At 46.3% G+C, this 22,000-nt stretch overlaps 1 long non-coding RNA gene across 1 annotated transcript; it reads right to left on the minus strand.

Annotated features, from left to right (window-relative positions):
• Window positions 1–10,047: 10,047 nt before the first annotated feature.
• Window positions 10,048–18,597, minus strand: LOC146203926 (uncharacterized). Its single transcript, XR_014702559.1, has 3 exons — window positions 18,317–18,597; window positions 15,041–15,114; window positions 10,048–10,099 (listed from the first exon to the last, which is right to left on the minus strand). It is a non-coding gene; the product is annotated as an uncharacterized LOC146203926 (long non-coding RNA).
• Between the last annotated feature and the right edge of the window lie 3,403 nt (window positions 18,598–22,000).

Genomic DNA, 22,000 nt, shown 5'->3' on the forward strand with positions numbered 1-22,000 from the left:
GCCGACAGACACGCAAAACCCAGCAACGGGCGCCAAAGAGCTGTGCTCTAAAAAATAACCACACAACAAAAATAAAAAGCCTGCGCACGTGTTCCTGCGACAATATCCTGATTGTTTCTTGCACCAATTTCAAATATGTCACCATTTTTCAAACTGGCCAATTAGTTCAAAAGATAAATGAAATTATTTGTTCATAACCTGCAAAAACAATGAAAAAAACTGCCCACGATTACATTACTTATTAATGCGAAATTTGAGAGCAGCTCATCAGCTGTTTCACCTTTTCGATAGATTGAGGGAAAGATTTCGAGCAAGACGCAAATGTACAATTACAGGCAACCTTTTTTTTATTTTTCACGTGCATTCCTTCAAAAAACACTCCACTAACAATTTATGCAGTCATAAAAGAAGCTTTACGGTCAGAAAATCGAAGAGAGCAATTGAGTTATCGGGAGGTTGCAGGAGGCAGTGCATGGGCCCGTTGTACAGATAGAGGGCGCTGACGCCGCTAGCGAGTGAAGCGAGAGAGAATGGGATGCAGGCACCGTGATCCGCTGATAGCCAGCCGACGTCTCGGCAAGCGGAGAGCACCCTCGCCACCACGCAAGAACAGGGGGCAACCCCCTCCTCCTTTTTCTGCATGGCGGCGACAGCGTTCAACACAGTCTACACAGTTACGGCGGCGTGATCCCTCGTCTCTGAGGAAACAGATGAATGTGCCGAACCCCTCTTTCATCATCCCCAACAAGAACCACCCTCTCTCTCTCTACGCAGTCACGTTGTCTTGACTCGCTAGCGACGTCAGCGGCATCAATCAGTCGCCGCTATCTCTTCGCCGCCCAGGCAGCGACCTCCCCCCCCTCCTTTCCTCGTATTCTCCGGTTGCTGCGCACGTGTTCTATCGACGCTCCGATTGCCAAAGCGCCGGCTCGAACTGGGGGGCTGAAAAGGGAGCGGAGCTGGGTTACGAGGCCAATGCGGCTGACGCCGACAGACACGCAAAACCCAGGAACGGGCGCCAATGAGCTAGCTGTGCCCTAAAAAATAACCACACAACAAAAATAAAAAGTCAACGAACCTTCGAACAGCCTGAAAAATTGGCTACCGCTGTTTCACAGACTCTGGAAGAGAAGGCCAGTGCGCAGGAAAAGAGCATGGTGGAAACCGAGGGTTGCATCAACGTGTTATGCTGCGTTGTGCTAGTGTTTGTGCACGAGTATTGTCAGTGTTGACTTCAAGGATGTGTGTCTAGAACTTCGAGCTGTGCAATGAAATCACCTGGACACAAGCAAGTGGTGTCAAAGATGATACCAGCAGGGGTGGTGCTCTGGTCGCAGTTAACAGAACCTGAACCCCTGGACGTCGTTGCAGAGTTCCGGAAGCAAGGCATGCCTACGGCTACAGGAAACCTACCCAGGTGGTTGAGCAGTACATACTCCTATATGTAGTTTAGAAGAACGCTCGAAAGAACTTGGACAGAATGTAGGCTATGGAGTGATTTGAGTCTGTGGTGCACGCCTCTTATGGATCAACCTTGTTCTGCAGTGTTGGTGGTCTTCGAGATACCTCTCATCTCAGGGTGCAGAGCGTGTTGCAGATTCGCATAGGAATCGGCAAGCAGAAGGATGAGGAGGAAGAAGTGATCTTGAGGGACTCGGAGCGCGCGAGGTAGAGACTGAGCGCCATGTTAGAAGATTGAGAGTCGTGGGAATAGCTGGGATTAAATGCAGTGAGAGGCGTCCTGGTGTTCGCCCTGCTTCTTCTACAACATCTACTAAGAGAGCCCACACACTCCAGAGCACGACGCCTCCTACTTACTACGCACACACACAAACACCATTAAAAAACGAGCAGAAATGGGGGTAAAACAAATAGATTGTCAAGCAAATCATTCCAATGCTTTTAAATAGAAACAGGCTTCTCTAAACACTACGCACTTTTAGGAGGGCCCATGTCGTCAACATACTGTTGGATACTTGACATCCTTGAACCGCTCCCAGTTCTTCTTCCCCAATTACCAGCTGTAAGAGAACGGAAGGTGATTTTTTTTTTTTAAGTCCACACAATGCACTTTACTCACACACACCAACAGCCAAGAATGAATTTTATTACCAATACACGCTGAACCACTTCGTGCTCTTCTTCCCCAATTACCAGCTGTAAGAGAACGGAAGGTGACTTTTTTTTTTAAGTCAACACAATGCACTTTACTCACACACATGAACAGCCAAGAATGAATTTTATTACCAATACACGCTGAACCACTTCGTGCTCTTCTTCCCCAATTACCAGCTGTAAGAGAACGGAAGGTGACTTTTTTTTTTTAAGTCAACACAATGCACTTTACTCACACACATGAACAGCCAAGAATGAATTTTATTACCAATACACGCTGAACCACTTCGTGCTCTTCTTCCCCAATTACCAGCTGTAAGAGAACGGAAGGTGACTTTTTTTTTTAAGTCAACACAATGCACTTTACTCACACACATGAACAGCCAAGAATGAATTTTATTACCAATACACGCTGAACCACTTCGTGCTCTTCTTCCCCAATTACCAGCTGTAAGAGAACGGAAGGTGACTTTTTTTTTTAAGTCAACACAATGCACTTTACTCACACACATGAACAGCCAAGAATGAATTTTATTACCAATGCACGCAGACTATCGTCCATCAAACATACATCCACCATATTTTTGTGAAAACTTATATATCACAACAAGTGAATATTTTGCTGAGGCACTGAAAGTTTGGCTTTTCTGGTTTGTAAGGACAGAACACTGAAATTTAGGCCTCAAATCGGCACAATGGAACGTCTGTTGTAAACTGCAGAGTGGTTTTATAAAAAATGCTGCACATAATTTTGCCCAGAATTCAATTTATCCGTGAATAAGCATGCTTTTATGTAGCCTGATGCTGGTGGTAGACAAAACACTAGAAAAAACAAATATTGTAAATTTAACCCGTCAGACGTTTTCAGTGTAAGAGGAACCCACTTCTGTTTAAAATCTGTACAACACCTCTTCAATGAAAGTTTTAGTGGGCTCAATCAGCACTTCATCTAAGAGTTCAAAACAGTGTGGCACCATCTAGTGACAAAAGCTGAAAGCATGGCACTCAACTGAAGGGTGCACTGAAGAATGCAGAATATATGACATGCACTCCTGAAGAAAAACCAACTCTGCCCAATCCGCCTTTTGCGCGAATTTTATGCGCATGAGCGAAGTCGTAGCAGCGAACGACGGAAACACATTGGACGGCGTCAACGGCGTCGCCAGTGCACAGGGGCTGGCGGCGCCGGGCGGCACGGTGACCGCCACAGGCTTGGCAAAACAATGCAAACCACACCTGCCGCGTACGGTTGCCACTCTCTAAGCGTGCCGAATTGCAAGACACGGTTTTTCAGGTTTCCTTCAGCGAGCCGCGACCAACGACATGAAGCTTGAATTAGGGCCACCAAGCGTCAAGATGTGAATGGCCGACCTTAGCAACCGACTGCGTACGCTCGACTGTGGAAAAACATTTCGTTACAGGTATGTATGCATCTAAAGGAAATGTGCATGATGAAAAGTATCTAACGGAGTTTGCACCAAGCCTGTAACCCAGCAGTCATAGCCGCAATGAGCATTTGTTCGGCGCGTCTGATGACAAGGGGCCGGGTAGCGCAGATATCACAGGTGGCTGTGTACGCCACACCGTAATATTTAGCATGTTTTATCACGACTGCCGCCTGACCAAAAGGAAAAAAAAATTGGCCGTCTGTTGCGATGCACCGCCGTTCGCGAGCCGAGCAGTTGATCTGGTCATGAGGCTCGCGAACGGCAGTGCATTAAAACGCCGCATTTTTTTCTTGTTAGTCAGGTGGCAGTCACGATAAAACATGCTAAATATTACGGCCTTGCGCACACAGCCGCCTGTGATATCTAAGCAACCTAGCCCTTTCGCACATTAAGAAAAGAAACGACAAAATACATCACCTTCAGGCCCCGGCACAACTAAAGCAATCACGCACCGAAGAAATCCTCATTGCAGCTACCACTGCTGCGTTACAGGCTGGGTGCAAACTTCAGTAGGTGCATTTCAAAATGCATATTTCCTTTAGATGCATAGATACCTGTAGTATCTGTGTTTTTGCCGCTCGGAGCAAATGATGCACTTGACACTCTTGCACGACGCACAGTATTTTTTTTTTTTTTTTTACCTTAAAGGCTCGCCTCCGTCCACACCAAAGCATTCGGATTTTGTTCCTTTGGTGTACGCAATCAGATGCACTTTGTTAGGAAGCTTGATAATCGCCGTCTTCGTCCGACCGTTTGCAACGGCAAGGACACCACCCGGCACAAATGAGTCTCCTGGAGGGTTCATGCTCGTTCACTTGCAGAGTGGATCGCTCTGGACGTAGAACAGGGTTGGTTCCTGACTGAGATGCGCATCTGATATGTAGGAGATGCACATGTGTGACCAAGTCGATACCGCAGAAATCGCGGCGGAGGCAGAAAGGTTGTGAATCCTTTCACAACAGAATGACCATTCGCTGTGCACTGAGAACCTTTTCACCACTGCGACCACATCCGTTCCGACTCCCGAGGGCAGAAACCGGCTAGAGCCCTGAATCATCCTTAGCCAGAAAAATGCCGTTCGTTTCCTGCAGGTGTGCATTCTGGCCAGGACAATAGCTGCACGATTGTAGATGACGCGAGGAGGAAGCGACGCCCATTGCACCATGCCAAAGTCACAGGAGACGATTCCACCTAGCTCTGCAGCATCAACAAAGCCCTGGCTGCTTTGGCCTTTGAGATCCCTCTCTCTGTCTCTCTGCCTCCGCGCTCTCCTGTCTGTCGAAAACCTGCACGCTGAGAGCGTCCCATTCTGTCACGTCGAACACGGCCCGCGCTACACGCTTTTACAATACGAAGATAGTATATGCGTGCATTATGAGTGGATTCATGGATCACTGCCTTGTCGTGGCGGAGGGGCTTGCGAAACTCGATGAAGTCGTGAGCTCTGCTGTGTAGGGCCACCCAAGAAGACAGGTCACGGCAGAGAGTTCTGACAAAATGTGATTCACTGGAGAAGGTAATGGCAACCCACTCCAGTATTTCCTGCCAAGAAAACCCTATGGCCAGTCACAATACCATTATCGATATGGCGCCGGAAGATGAGCCCCCCAGGTTGGAAGGCGTCCCACATGTTACTGGGGATGAACAAAGGGCGATTCCTAGTAGCTCCAGGACGAATGAAGCGGCTGGGCTAAAGCCAAAAGGATGCTCAGTTGTGGATGTGTCGGGAAGCGACCGGAAAGTCCGATGTTGCAAGGAGATATATCACATAGCAACATGGAATGTAAGATCTATGACGCAAGGTAAACTGGATATCGTCAAGCGAGAAATGGACAGATTGAACATTGATATCTTGGGTATCAGCGAACTCAAGTGGACCGGAATGGGAGAATTTAACTCCGGCGACCATTATGTCTTTTATTGTGGGCACGAATCCAAGAGAAGGAATGGGGTCGCTCTCATAGTAAACAGAAGAATGGGCAAAGCAGTGCTAGGGTACAACCCCAAAAACGACCGAATGATTTCACTTCGGATCCAAGGTCACCCTTTCAACATAACAGTTATCCAAGTCTATGCACCGACCACTGCTGCTGAAGAAGCGCTGAAGAAGCTGACGTTGAGAGATTTTATGCGGACCTACAATGCCTTTTAGACCGCACCCCATCATCAGACGTCGTTTTTCTCATAGGAGACTGGAATGCTAAGGTCGGGAGTGAAGAAATATCCGGAATTACAGGCAAGTTCGGTCTTGGTGAGCCAAGTGAAGCTGGGCAGAGGCTAGTAGAGTTCTGTCAAGAAAACAACCTGACCATAGCGAATACTCATTTTCAACAGCACAAGAGGCGCCTGTACACATGGATTTCACCGGACGGTCTGTACAGGAATCAGATCGATTATATTATTTGCCGGCAGAGATGGAGAAGCGCTATACAAGCAGTAAAAACAAGGCCTGGGGCCGATTGTGGCACCGATCATCAGCTTCTTGTTGCCAAAATTAAGCTTCGATTGAGGAAAACGCAGAAAACTAGAAGGCCTTTCAGGTATGATCTGGATCAGATTCCATTAGAATATGCTGTGGAAGTGAGGAATCGATTTCAAGAATTAGATCTAACCCTAAAAGAGCCCAAAGAGATGTGGACTGATGTTCGTGATATAATACAAGAAGTTGCTACTAAGGTAGTTCCAAAGCAAAAGAAATGCAAAAAAGCAAACTGGTTATCTGAAGAGGCTTTGCAAATAGCTGAGGAAAGGAGGATGGCAAAAGGTATGGGGGAAAGAGAAAGATACAAGGTTCTCAATGCGGATTTTCAGAAAATAGCAAGGAGAGATAAGAATGCCTTCCTGAACATACAGTGTCAAGCAGTTGAGGACAACAGCCAATTAAGGAACACAAGAGCTCTGTATAAGACAATCAAAGATATCAAAGGAAGCTTCTGTGCTAAGCTGGGCGTGATAAAGGACAAACGAGGCAAGGACCTCACTGAAGCCTCAGAGATGAAGAAGAGGTGGCAGGAATACACAGAAGAACTGTACAAGAAGGATCCGGATGTGCAAACCCAACATAAGCTGGTTGTGATTACTGATCTCGAGCCGGGCATCCTGAAGAGTGAAGTTGAACGAGCCTTAGCCAGCCTTGCCAAGAACAAAGCTAGCGGAATTGATGGTATTCCAGCTGAGTTGCTTCAAAACCTCAACCACGACGCTGTTAACACACTGCATACATTATGTCAAAAGATTTGGACAACCCTGCAGTGGCCACAGGATTGGAGGAGGTCAGTTTACATCCCCATTCCAAAGAAAGGCAGTGCCAAAGATTGTTCCAACTACCGCACGATCGCGCTTATTTCGCATGCTAGCAAGGTGATGTTAAAAATCCTCCAAGGTAGGCTGCAGCAGTATGTGGATCGGGAGCTTCCGGACGTGCAAGCTGCGTTTCGCAAGGGCAGAGGAACTAGAGACCAAATTGCCAACCTTCGCTGGATCATGGAAAAAGCAAGAGTTCCAGAAACCGATTTACTTCTGCTTTATTGATTGTGGCAAGCTCTCCAAGAGATGGGAGTTCCAATTCACCTCATCTGTCTCCTCAGGAACCTTTATGAAGGGCAAGAGGCCACAGTCAGAACTGGGCATGGTCTTACTGATTGGTTTCCGATTGAGAAAGGGGTGAGGCAAGGCTGCATACTGTCGCCCTGCCTATTTAACCTATATGCAGAGTGCATCATGAGAAAGGCCGGTCTGGACGAGTCTTCAGCTGGAAAACGTATCAACAACCTTAGATATGCGGATGATACCACTTTAATGGCAGAAAGTGAAGTGGAACTCAAGAGACTTCTGATGCGCGTACAAGAAGAGAGTGAGAAGTTTGGGCTTAAACTGAACATTAAAGAGACGAAGATCATGGCGTCTTGCCCTATCAAGTCCTGGAGCATCAATGGACAAGAAGTGGAAGCTGTGACAGATTTTCTGTTCTTGGGCGCCAAGATTACCTCGGAAGGAGACTGCAGCCATGAAATTAGGAGACGCCTGCTTCTGGGAAAGAGAGCAATGGTTAGCCTTGACCACCTAGTAAAGAGCAGAGACATTAGTCTGCCAACCAAGATCCGTATAACCCGTGCTATGGTCTTTCCAGTTGTGATGTATGGATGCGAGAGTTGGACTGTGAAAAAGGCTGACCGCCGAAGAATTGACGCGTTTGAATTGTGGTGCTGGCGAAGACTCGAGTTCCTTGGGCTGCCAGAAGATCAAATCAGTCGATATTGTCGACCATAAACCCTGACTGCTCATTGGAGGGACAAATTCTAAAGTTAAAGCTCAGCTACTTTGGTCATCTGATGAGAAGAGAGGAGTCGCTGGAGAAAGATTTGATGTTGGGAAAGGTTGAGGGTCGCCGGAGAAGGGGTAGGCAGCGAACGCGATGGTTAGATGGCATTCTCGAGGCATTGCAGATGAAGCTATGTGATGTTAAGAAGATAGTGAGAGACCGGAAAGCGTGGCGTGACATGGTCCATAGGGTCACGAAGAGTCGGACACGACTGAACGCCTGAACTGAACTGATTGAGTGGATTGTGAAAATGCTGTACATTCCCCCATACTGCGTGAACATGATATACTTCAATCACTCTCTACTTTCTGCCCCGAGGCCAAAAAAGGGGGGAGTTTCACTTTCTACCTGCGTTGGAGTGGCCTTTTCGTTTGGTGCACTTTCGCGTCGTCTGCTACACTGCCGTCCAATGTGTTTCTCGCCCACTCCCCCATGATGGCACCATATCGTCCCGCAAAAGGCGGATTTTGAAAATAACTGATATTTTCCCGAATGTGATCACGTGAGGTACTACAGTGATGTAACAGTGTTCTCAATATGACGTCACCTCAGTTGTTTGTCTTTATGCAATTTTCAAAGTATTCATGCAACTAATTTGAAATGCCACTGGTGCCTGCTGTACTGCGTCTGCTTCTGTATGTTGTGGGGTGCGGCGTTAGAGAAAGCGCCAAATGAAAGGCGCAGCACAGATGCTTGGCAGGACCAACTTCGTACAGTCAAATCTCGATATAACAAACACTGCGAAACTGCAAAGAATTGAAATGTTGTAATGAAAAATATGCTACAAAAGCCAGCAGTCAAAGCTAGGTAAAAAAATGGCATACCTTGGCAGTAGGCACAATTGTAGGAAAGCAAAGCCTCAAATGAAACTGTTGTACTAACTTCAATGCTGATTTATTTAAAGAAATCAATTGCTTTTCTTCTGCCGAGTGCCGCAAACTACCACGCACTACATTCTATTACTATAGTACATACACCTACTTTCCGCAACACCTCACTGGATGCGTGCTTGCACCGAGCGATGAAAGTACAAACTTTGTCCATGTGAAAAAAAGAAAAGAAAAAAAAATGCCAATGTTCGATATAACCTCATCTTTAGTGCTCAGAATTTTGAAAATCTTGTCTCAATCTTTCAATATGATCGCGGCATGCGATGGGGCAATGCTAGCTGTCTGCAGGGGCCGATTCTCTTTTTCTCTCCGTCAATTTCTTGCAGTGAAAGCTGCGTTCCTACCTTCCTGACATTTCGCCGGCTGCAGTCATAGTCACATCTCATACGAACTTCGCAATAAAATCATCCGCGACACACACAAAAAAGAGGGCGGGACTACCTCGCTGCGCAACCGACCATAGGCAAACTGCACGCAACGCAGAAAGAAAAAGGGCAGGCAGCTAGGCCTGCTGGCTACTGCATTATAAACCTCAGCTTTGCGGGGGCACTAGGAGCTGGCACTAGATTTGCTGATGATGACAGCTACAGCCCTCGGACCATACACAGAAATGGCAGTTTGTTTAAAGCACGAGTTGCGAGCTGATGCAGGGATGGTGCTACGGAGTGATTTGAGTCTGTGCTGCACGCCTCTTATGGATCAACCTTGTTCTGCAGTGTTGGTGGTCTTCGAGATACCTCTCATCTCAGGGTGCAGAGCGTGTTGCAGATTCGCATAGGAATCGGCAAGCAGAAGGATGAGGAGGAAGAAGTGATCTTGAGGGACTGAGCGCGCGAGGTAGAGACTGAGCGCCATGTTGGAAGATTGAGAGTCGAGGAAATAGCTGGGATTAAATGCAGTGAGAGGCGTCCTGGTGTTCGCCCTGCTTCTTCTACAACATCTACTAAGAGAGCCCACACACTCCAGAGCACGACGCCTCCTACTTACTACGCACACACACAAACACCATTAAAAAACGAGCAGAAATGGGGGTAAAAAAAATAGATTGTCAAGCAAATCATTCCAATGCCTTTAAATAGAAACAGGCTTCTCTAAACACTACGCACTTTTAGGAGGGCCCATGTCGTCAACATACTGTTGGATACTTGACATCCTTGAACCGCTCCCAGTTCTTCTTCCCCAATTACCAGCTGTAAGAGAACGGAAGGTGATTTTTTTTTTTAAGTCCACACAATGCACTTTACTCACACACACCAACAGCCAAGAATGAATTTTATTACCAATACACGCTGAACCACTTCGTGTTCTTCTTCCCCAATTACCAGCTGTAAGAGAACGGAAGGTGACTTTTTTTTAAGTCAACACAATGCACTTTACTCACTCACACGAACAGCCAAGAATGAATTTTATTACCAATGCACGCAGGCTATCGTCCATCAAACATACATCCACCATATTTTTGTGAAAACTTATATATCACAACAAGTGAATATTTTGCTGAGGCACTGAAAGTTTGGCTTTTCTGGTTTGTAAGGACAGAACGCTGAAATTTAGGCCTCAAATCGGCACAATGGAACGTCTGTTGTAAACTGCAGAGTGGTTTTATAAAAAATGCTGCACATAATTTTGCCCAGAATTCAATTTATCCGTGAATAAGCATGCTTTTATGTAGCCTGATGCTGGTGGTAGACAAAACACTAGAAAAAACAAATATTGTAAATTTAACCCGTCAGACAGTAGTCGGACGTTTTCAGTGTAAGAGGAACCCACTTCTGTTTAAAATCTGTACAACACCTCTTCAATGAAAGTTTTAGTGGGCTCAATCAGCACTTCATCTAAGGAGTTCAAAACACTGTGGCACCATCTAGTGACAAAAGCTGAAAGCATGGCACTCAACTGAAGGGTGCACTGAAGAATGCAGAATATATGACATGCACTCCTGAAGAAAAACTAACTCTGCCCAATCCGCCTTTTGCGCGAATTTGATGCGCATGAGCGAAGTCGTAGCAGCGAACGACGGAAACACATTGGACGGCGTCAACGGCGTCGCCAGTGCACAGGGGCTGGCGGCGCCGGGCGGCACGGTGACCGCCACAGGCTTGGCAAAACAATGCAAACCACACCTGCCGCGTACGGTTGCCACTCTCTAAGCGTGCCGAATTGCAAGACACGGTTTTTCAGGTTTCCTTCAGCGAGCCGCGACCAACGACATGAAGCTTGAATTAGGGCCACCAAGCGTCAAGATGTGAATGGCCGACCTTAGCAACCGACTGCGTACGCTCGACTGTGGAAAAACATTTCGTTACAGGTATGTATGCATCTAAAGGAAATGTGCATGATGAAAAGTATCTAACGGAGTTTGCACCAAGCCTGTAACCTAGCAGTCATAGCCGCAATGAGCATTTGTTCGGCGCGTCTGATGACGAGGGGCCGGGTAGCGCAGATATCACAGGTGGCTGTGTACGCCACACCGTAATACTTAGCATGTTTTATCACGACTGCCGCCTGACCAAAAGGAAAAAAAAATTGGCCGTCTGTTGTGATGCACCGCCGTTCGCGAGCCGAGCAGTTGATCTCGTCATGAGGCTCGCGAACGGCAGTGCATTAAAACGCCGAATTTTTTTCTTGTTAGTCAGGTGGCAGTCACGATAAAACATGCTAAATATTACGGCCTTGCGCACACAGCCGCCTGTGATATCTAAGCTACCTAGCCCTTTCGCACATTAAGAAAAGAAACGACAAAATACATCACCTTCAGGCCCCGGCACAACTAAAGCAATCACGCACCGAAGAAATCCTCATTGCAGCTACCACTGCTGCGTTACAGGCTGGGTGCAAACTTCAGTAGGTACATTTCAAAATGCATATTTCCTTTAGATGCATAGATACCTGTAGTATCTGTGTTTTTGCCGCTCGGAGCAAATGATGCACTTGACACTCTTGCACGACGCACAGTATTTTTTTTTTTTTTTTACCTTAAAGGCTCGCCTCTGTCCGCACCAAAGCATTCGGATTTTGTTCCTTTGGTGTACGCAATCAGATGCACTTTGTTAGGAAGCTTGATAATCGCCGTCTTCGTCCGACCGTTTGCAACGGCAAGGACACCGCCCGGCAAAAATGAGTCTCCTGGAGGGTTCATGCTCGTTCACTTGCAGAGTGGATCGCTCTGGACGTAGAACAGGGTTGGTTCCTGACTGAGATGCACATGTGTGACCAAGTCGTTGATACCGCAGAAATCGCGCCGGAGGCAGAAAGGTTGTGGATCCTTTCACAACAGAATGACCATTCGCTGTGCACTGAGAACCTTTTCACCACTGCGACCACATCCGTTCCGACACCTGAGGGCAGAAACCGGCTAGAGCGCTGAATCATCCTTAGCCAGAAAAATGCCGTTCGTTTCCTGCAGGGGTGCATTCCGACCAGGATAATAGCTGCACGATTGTAGATGACGCGAGGAGGAAGCGACGCCCATTGCACCACGCCGGCGCCGCGGTGACCGCATTGTGCTCGGTAACTCAAGACAGCTTACGCATATGCGGGGCTCAAAGTCACAGGAGATGATTCCACCTAGCTCTGCAGCATCAACAAAGCCCTGGCTGCTTTGACCTTTGAGATCCCTCTCTCTGTCTCTCTGCCTCCGCGCTTTCTTGTCTGCCAAAAACCTGCACGCTGAGAGCGTCTCATTCTGTCACGTCGAACACGGCCCGCGCTACACGGTTTTACAATACGAAGATAGTATATGCGTGCATCAGGAGTGGATTCTGAAAATGCTGTACACTCCCCCATACTGCGTGAACATGATATACTTTAATCACTCTCTACTTTCTGCCCAGAGGCCAAAAAAGGGGGGAGCTTTCACTTTCTACCTGCGTTGGCGTGGCCTTTTCGTATGGTGCACTTTCGCGTCGTCTGCTACACTGCCGTCCAATGTGTTTCTCGCCCACTCCCGCATGATGGCACCATATCGTCCCGCAAAAGGCGGATTTTGAAAATAACCGATATTTTCCCGAATGTGATCACGTGAGGTACTACAGTGATGTAACAGTGTTCTCAATATGATGTCACCTCAGTTGTTTGTCTTTATGCGATTTTCAAAGTATTCATGCAACTAATTTGAAATGCCGCTGGTGCCTGCTGTACTGTGTCTGCTTCTGTATGCTGTGTGGTGCGGCGTAACAATGTTTCTCAATATCATGTCACGACAGTTGTTTTTTTTTTTATGCGATTTTCAAAGTATTCATGCAAACTAATTTGAATTGCCACTGGTGCCTGCTGTAATGCGTCTGTACGCTGTGTGGTGCGGCGTTAGAGAAAGCACCAAATGAAAGGCGCAGCACAGATGCTTGGCAGGACCAACTTCGTACAGTCAAATCTCGATATAACAAAGACTGCGAAACCGCAAAGAGTTGTTCATTTTGAAATGTTGTAGTGAAAAATATGCTATAAGCCAGCAGTCGAACCTAGGTAAAAAATGACATACCTCGGCAGAAGGCACAATTGTAGGAAAGCAAAGCCTCAAATGAAACTGTTGTACTAACTTCAATGCTGATTTATTTATAGAAATCAATTGCTTTTCTTCTGCCGAGTGCAGCAAACTACCACGCACTACATTCTATTACTATAGTACATACACCTACTTTCCGCAACACCACACTGGATGCGTGCTTGCACCGAGCGATGAAAGTACAAACTTTGTCCATGTGAAAAAAAAGAAAAGAAAAAAAGAACGCCAATGTTCAATACAACCTCATCTTCAGTGCTCTGGAGTTTGAAAATCTTGTCTCAATCTTTCAATATGATCGCGGCATTCGATGGGGCAATGCTAGCTGTCTGGAGGGGGCCGATTCGCTTTTTATCTCCGTCAATTTCTTGCAGTGAAAGCTGCGTTCCTATCTTCCTGGCATTTCGCCGGCTGCAGTCATAGTCACATCTCATACGAACTTCGCAATAAAATCATCCGCGACACACACAAAAAAGAGGGCGGGGCTACCCCGCTGCGCAACCAACCATAGGCAAACGACACGCAACGCAGAAAGAAAAAAGGCAGGCAGCTAGGCCTGCTGGCTACTGCATTATAAACCTCAGCTTTGTGGGGGCACTAGGAGCTGGCACTAGATGTGCTGATGATGACAGCTACAGCCCTCGGACCATACACAGAAACGGCAGTTTGTTTCACGCACGAGTTGCGAGCTGATGCGCTTAAGACGATTTTGTAAGACTGATGTTCCTAGATAACAGAAGAAAAAATAAGATACGCACGTTATTCTGAAATAATCGTTATTTTGAAATTCATAATTCTGAAATGGTTTTACCTTAGTAAAAGCAGTTGTTGGGCGAGTTGGTGTTTTCAATGATCCATTTTTATAGCGCCAAACACAGGACAGAGATGAAGAAGGGACACCACGCATTGAAAATATCGAAAATCTGCTGGGGATTATTAAAACATTCGTTAATGTGATGTTCGCAATAATGAGATTAAACATGTATATGCATGAATCGCCTGCTACCTGGTGACATCAGTTCCAGTTATTATACATGACCGGAGACAATTTCGGTGGATGCGATTGGTGTCCACGCTATTTTGATGCAATTTTGACTATAACTAATTAACTAACCAATGTAGAGTCATCAAACTTGTCTTCTAGGTCAATGTTTTCCTCCTCTATCTGATGCAAGCATTCTTTTTGTCTGATCTTTATTATTTCCAACTTAAAGAAAGCATTACGGACACACACTAGCATAGCTGCGAGCATGAGCCTTTAAAGGGGCGATGACAGGCCTGTTCGATGTATTGCCGTTTTATACTTCTGTGAATATTATACAGGTCCGTGATTCTACTCGCAAAGTTTTAGTGCCTAGCGTGCGGCTTAGTGCCTAGCGTGCGGCTCATATTATACAAAACCGCGATAGAAATCAAAATTGGGAAGCTCCTCCCACTAAGAGCAACCGCCATTTCGAAATGCTCATGCGACGCCACGGAGGATACCCGGCAGAGCGTCGTCTGCAATATCAAAGGATATCTCTTTGTTTTCTTAGGACGATTGACACAGCGGTTGTCCCTCATTCAGAAGTGCTTGGTGACGATGTTACCGCACAAAAGCGATATAGTGAAGGCATGTTCTCTTCAGCATAAGGCACGGTCACAGTCAGTGGGCGGCACAGTTATAGGTTCCTTATCTTATCGACGCACTGAACTTTTGCATTATACCGGCGACGACTCCAGCAAGGCCAACGGTTACTTATCACCGTAGTGTGAAGTTACTTACCCTGTATACAGTAGAGCAGCATGTTCAGGCTCTTTCCAAGACGAGAGTTTTTCTTAAGGTGCAGGTCTTTTAGTCTGAGTGAAAGGTGGGAAGCAGTAGACAATGTAATTTAAGAGTGCACCTCTGAATACGCAAACTGCTCGTGCTCTAACTAATTTCCGGCCGGTCATCCGATCTGTTTTGGTCGGATCGGAGGCCGAGCGAGAATTTGACACCCAATACTCGAGTGAACAGCCTGATGCTGCGCTTGTCTGTAGCTTGCCGAGTTAGAAAAATGAAAACAAGAAGCTACATCTTCTGTTTTTTGTTTGTTGTGTTGTGTTTTATGGTGCATAAGCAACTCAGGCTATCATGCGCCAAGCTCGAGGTATAATATGCTTTTTTTTTTTTTATTAGAAAGAATGAAGTGTTAAGATATCATAGCTTGTTCAGGAAAGATGTTTCTTCTAAGCAACTAAAAACACATGAAATGTCTACAATTGCATTCTCTCCTAGGAGAAGTGTGTTCCCCCTTGTCATCAGTAATGACCTTGGCTAGAAATGTTAATCGGCACGAACTGCCAGCTCATTTAGCGACGAGTAGGCCTAGCGCGAGTATGCACAACGGGTCTAGAGTTTTGGCAATTACGGAGTGCGCATTCACAAGCTTTAGCGGTTGTATGTGGCCATCGAGTGTAGATCTGGCCGTAGCGACCATAAATCCACGACTGCACATAGAGCGGGAAGTGCCGATATATGTGACCCTGTCTATAGCGAGCGCAGCTGGCAGCTGTCAGTGCCACTTGTGTGTATACTCGGCGCAGGCAGGGGACGTAGCATTAACGGTTCTTGCAGCGCAGTTGCAGCTTGTGAACAAATCAAGGTGCAACTGTTGCGAAAACAAGTGGATAGTTTTGGTATTGCTAGCTCAGCTCACATTTTATGCCGTGCGAACGAGGAGCATACATCCAGTCAATTCAAAAGCTATAAACAACAAGCTGGGGGCGCAGTCGTATTCTGCAAATCAGCGCATTCCTGTTGAGTTTAGGGTTCACACACTAAATACTAAATGGTGTATGCTTATGTTGAAACATTCAAGAGTGATTTGCTGGAGAAGCACAAGAAAAACGGAAGGTGAGGCTTGGGAGTCTGTCGCAATCACGGGCGCAGCTGCGGGGGAAGCAAGAAGGAGACGGTAGCGACTGGGAGGCTCTTGGTCGGTGCGGGCATGCAGTGAGGAGCTATCGAATCGCGTTGGGTTTTGCCATGACAGGACTGAAGCGGCAGCACATACTTTTGTGAGCTGGCCGTGGCCAGACTGAACATAGTTTTGCAGAAATGCTTTACAGCCGAAAATAATTCAGTCTAACACGTGCATATATCAGCAAGTCACGAGGTAGCGATTCGTTCAAAAGATTTGGCTGCTCCTCTAATTATGTAACGCATGCTCTCGCGTCGAGGTATACTCGTTTTATATTGACTTTCAGTTTTTGGACCCAAGGAGCGACGGCAATAGCTCAACAATCAGGAACACAATGCTATCCCCTCCCCATTTTCACGGCACATGCACATGTATACTCGTTTTATATTGACTTTCAGTTTTTGGACCCAAGGAGCGACGGCAATAGCTCAACAATCAGGAACACAATGCTATCCCCTCCTCATTTTCATGGCACATGCACATGTACGGCCGAAGGAAACATTGGACAAGTGCCTTTTTATATGCGGGAGTGCTTGTTGCTAAAAAAAGCTACCTCTCATAACGTAAGAAAAATACGCTTTTGATTGCATACCTTAATTATATGCATGAGTCATCGATTTCAGCCTCCTCAGCAATCACTAGAAGAAACCCAAAACAAGTCCAAGAATCTCTAAGGTTGCGTATTATAATGAAGGCTCCACAATGAAAAGAGGATATGTCAACAAAATATTTTTGCTGAAGAAAAAAAAAACTCAATGACCACCATCTACAACGTGCATGCAAGAGCGAAGCCGGCACCGCTAATAGCAGACGACATGGGGACGTAAATGTTGACGTGACGTCAGCCGCCAATGGTTGCCAGACCAGAAAGCAGATTCCGATATTAATAATCAAAATTAACTTTAAAACTATCTACTGCACGGAATGAGCTCAAATTCCGAGGATTTGTAATATAATGTGTGAGGAGTGAAACGCAATAATCATTTTATGCTGTTGTAGCTGTCATGAGCCCTTTAAAGGCTTTTGCCTTAAAATCGTAAGGCCTTGTTTCTTTCATATTGTAGTGCTTGATGTGTACCATGATGCAGGGCCTTCTCATTCCTACAATAATATCAAGACATATTTTGGGCAGTGTTCAGTCCCTTTACCGTCCCCCAAAAAAACATGAGCAATGCCAAAGAGGAGGACTCCGGAAATTTCATCCCCATGGGGATCTTTAACATGCACCGACATAGCACAGCACATGGGTGCCTTGCTTTTTGCCTCCATCAAAAAACAGCCGCCGTGGCCGGGAATTCATCCTGCATCCTTGGGCACAGAAGTCAAACCCCCTAAATCCCTCCATCAAGCACTACAAGTGTTGCACAAGCATACACACACACACAAAAGAAAGGTGCAACAGGAATTTTTTTGTGGAAAAAAAAAAAAAAATTTCGCACGGTTAGGCAAAATGTAAATAAGGTGCATTAAAAACATTTAGCTGGCATTAACCCAGTGAATTCAAGACTTGCAGAACTGGCAAGTCGTTTCAAACGTAAAGTTCTATACATTAAGGCACACAGCTCACGATAAGGCCTTGTGAGGATGGTGGCATGTTGAGCGTTTTGTGCTCGGGCTATAGAAGCTGCCACTGTATTGTCGGAAGAACGCCACCGCACCGGCGGCAGAGGAAAAATGCTGTGCCTATCTAGAGAAGCACGGTATACAACAAATGTAGTATGTTCTCAGGTTAATTTTGAAACAAGCACATGAAAGGTCTTAGTTGTGAAAAGTTCTTAGTTTACGTGACACAAATTTCCTTCCACGAATTTGAATAGCTGATGGAGAGTGTGGCGGGAGGCGTGATGAGCTGGCACCACAGACTACTATGGGCTGTTACGTGGTTTTGTAAAAGTGAGAGGTGAAAGCAAGCAGCCTGATGCTCATATGATGTGTAAAAAAGTAGTGAAACAGTACCGGCTACTAAGAACTGCATTAGATGTATGAACTCCATGAGCTGTTCTTCAGTTTCTGTTACCACAGAAGTGCACACGGAGGATACATGGGGTAGCCGGCAAAAACGTCAAAGTGTGCATCATGTAAACAACTTCACTTACCTTGCATCTCATGGTGCTGTATATCTGCTGCCTCTGCTTCTTTGACATGTCGTTTTTATTTGAAACATATCCAGGTGCAGCCGGCAGGGGCTCCGCGAATGCTATACAGCAAGGAAAAGTATCCGGTTATATTGTTTATGTTTTGCAAATTATTACAAAGAGCTCATACATTTGACCCGCCATCAAAACAATCCACATCTACCGTCCAGTTTAATTCTAGTGCCAGAAGAGTCTACGTGTCATGAATAAGCAGAAATGGTTGTTTGCTGCCTTTTGTGCAGCTCATGTGTAGGAGGTTAACACAAATTTATTGAACATATCATGCGGATGAAAGGCAGTTTTCTTATATGTTAAAGGTTATAGTTATAGGTTTCTTATCTTATCGACACACTGAACTTTCGCATTACACCGGCGACGGAGCCAGCATGGCCAACGATTGCTTATCACCATAGAGTGAAGTTACTTACCCTGTTTAGAGGTCAACACAAATTTATTGAACATATGTGGCACATATAAGGAAACTGCTTTTCATCCAAACAAATACCATATTATTGCAGCAAACACTAAATCTAAACATCAAATGAAAATCGACTTGAACACTGGCAAGACGCATAATTATATCTGCCTTGATTTCTTCAGAATGCATCCAGACCTTCCTATCGAAAACAATTCACTACTGAGGCAATGCTGATATATAACGTCACATATATATGAAATCTAGATCTATCAGAGAGTAAACGACAGGTAGCAATATTAAGAATTGAAAACATTATACTTTAGAAACTCTCTTTGATGGCCTTGAAATAAGAGCCTTCGCCTGCTTTACCCAAGTATGCATGATCGAATCCCGCTAGCGGCCACCGCTTCTCGATGGAGGCGAAACCCAAGGCACCTATGCATATTTTGATGTCTGAGCACGTAAAACGCATGGGGAGGAAATCATGAGCACTGCACTGTCCCGTCCCACAGATTCTGTCACTTTGGTACGTTAAACCCTCTGAACCAAACCAAGCCTTTATTCTTTCCCATTAAGCATTTGTTGCTTGTTGCTCATTGTCCTATTCCTGTTATGACTTGGGCCAGAACATATGTTTCTATACGTGCTGCTCTATACATGACTGCAATAGGCCAAGAACATTAAAAGGTGGAATGCAGGGCTTCAATCCATAGATTAAATGCAAAGCAATGGTGGCTTTACTTAAAGAGCTTGAAAATGAGAACAAAGCTAAAACTTTTTTACTCGTTTCAGAAAAATTTGTTATCGGCTTACCTGCATCCTCTGCAATTGCAGGGTGTCTACCAAACTGCTGTTTACAAATTCCCTGAGTGCATTTGTAAAATTCCCTGAGTGACACTGTACTTTGTTTTATGCTAAAAAATGGGCTGACACAATGTTGCCTGATGCTATCCCTCTCCAGTTAGCTTGTTAAGGGGGGACTGACTTTTAAAGCTATTTTTCTTAAATTTTCACCAAATTTTCACCAACATGGCGCTCAGTCTCTACCTCGCGAGCTCCGAGTCCCTCAAGATCACTTCTTCCTCCTCATCCTTCTGCTTGCCGATTCCTATATGAATCTGCAACACGCTCTGCACCCTGAGATGAGAGGTATCTCGAAGACCACCAACGCAGCTGCAGGGGAAGCAAGATGGAGACGTTAGCGACTGGGAGGCTCTTGGTCGGTGCGGGCATGCAGTGAGGAGCTATCGAATCGCGTTGGGTTTTGCAGCGACCCCCACTTCTTTCCTCGTATTCTTCGGTTGCTGCGCACGTGTTCCTGCTACGCTCCGGTTGCCAAAGCGCCGGCTCGAACTAGGCGGCTGAAAAGGGAGCAGAGCTGGGTTACGAGGCCAACGCGGCTGACGCCGACAGACACGCAAAACCCAGCAACGGGCGCCAAAGAGCTGTGCTCTAAAAAATAACCACACAACAAAAATAAAAAGCCTGCGCACGTGTTCCTGCGACAATATCCTGATTGTTTCTTGCACCAATTTCAAATATGTCACCATTTTTCAAACTGGCCAATTAGTTCAAAAGATAAATGAAATTATTTGTTCATAACCTGCAAAAACAATGAAAAAAACTGCCCACGATTACATTACTTATTAATGCGAAATTTGAGAGCAGCTCATCAGCTGTTTCACCTTTTCGATAGATTGAGGGAAAGATTTCGAGCAAGACGCAAATGTACAATTACAGGCAACCTTTTTTTTATTTTTCACGTGCATTCCTTCAAAAAACACTCCACTAACAATTTATGCAGTCATAAAAGAAGCTTTACGGTCAGAAAATCGAAGAGAGCAATTGAGTTATCGGGAGGTTGCAGGAGGCAGTGCATGGGCCCGTTGTACAGATAGAGGGCGCTGACGCCGCTAGCGAGTGAAGCGAGAGAGAATGGGATGCAGGCACCGTGATCCGCTGATAGCCAGCCGACGTCTCGGCAAGCGGAGAGCACCCTCGCCACCACGCAAGAACAGGGGGCAACCCCCTCCTCCTTTTTCTGCATGGCGGCGACAGCGTTCAACACAGTCTACACAGTTACGGCGGCGTGATCCCTCGTCTCTGAGGAAACAGATGAATGTGCCGAACCCCTCTTTCATCATCCCCAACAAGAACCACCCTCTCTCTCTCTACGCAGTCACGTTGTCTTGACTCGCTAGCGACGTCAGCGGCATCAATCAGTCGCCGCTATCTCTTCGCCGCCCAGGCAGCGACCTCCCCCCCCTCCTTTCCTCGTATTCTCCGGTTGCTGCGCACGTGTTCTATCGACGCTCCGATTGCCAAAGCGCCGGCTCGAACTGGGGGGCTGAAAAGGGAGCGGAGCTGGGTTACGAGGCCAATGCGGCTGACGCCGACAGACACGCAAAACCCAGGAACGGGCGCCAATGAGCTAGCTGTGCCCTAAAAAATAACCACACAACAAAAATAAAAAGTCAACGAACCTTCGAACAGCCTGAAAAATTGGCTACCGCTGTTTCACAGACTCTGGAAGAGAAGGCCAGTGCGCAGGAAAAGAGCATGGTGGAAACCGAGGGTTGCATCAACGTGTTATGCTGCGTTGTGCTAGTGTTTGTGCACGAGTATTGTCAGTGTTGACTTCAAGGATGTGTGTCTAGAACTTCGAGCTGTGCAATGAAATCACCTGGACACAAGCAAGTGGTGTCAAAGATGATACCAGCAGGGGTGGTGCTCTGGTCGCAGTTAACAGAACCTGAACCCCTGGACGTCGTTGCAGAGTTCCGGAAGCAAGGCATGCCTACGGCTACAGGAAACCTACCCAGGTGGTTGAGCAGTACATACTCCTATATGTAGTTTAGAAGAACGCTCGAAAGAACTTGGACAGAATGTAGGCTATGGAGTGATTTGAGTCTGTGCTGCACGCCTCTTATGGATCAACCTTGTTCTGCAGTGTTGGTGGTCTTCGAGATACCTCTCATCTCAGGGTGCAGAGCGTGTTGCAGATTCGCATAGGAATCGGCAAGCAGAAGGATGAGGAGGAAGAAGTGATCTTGAGGGACTCGGAGCGCGCGAGGTAGAGACTGAGCGCCATGTTAGAAGATTGAGAGTCGTGGGAATAGCTGGGATTAAATGCAGTGAGAGGCGTCCTGGTGTTCGCCCTGCTTCTTCTACAACATCTACTAAGAGAGCCCACACACTCCAGAGCACGACGCCTCCTACTTACTACG

Source organism: Amblyomma maculatum, chromosome 1, assembly GCF_055883805.1.
Source record: "Amblyomma maculatum isolate TAMU_Amacu chromosome 1, ASM5588380v1, whole genome shotgun sequence".
Taxonomy (NCBI): Eukaryota; Metazoa; Arthropoda; class Arachnida; order Ixodida; family Ixodidae; genus Amblyomma; species Amblyomma maculatum.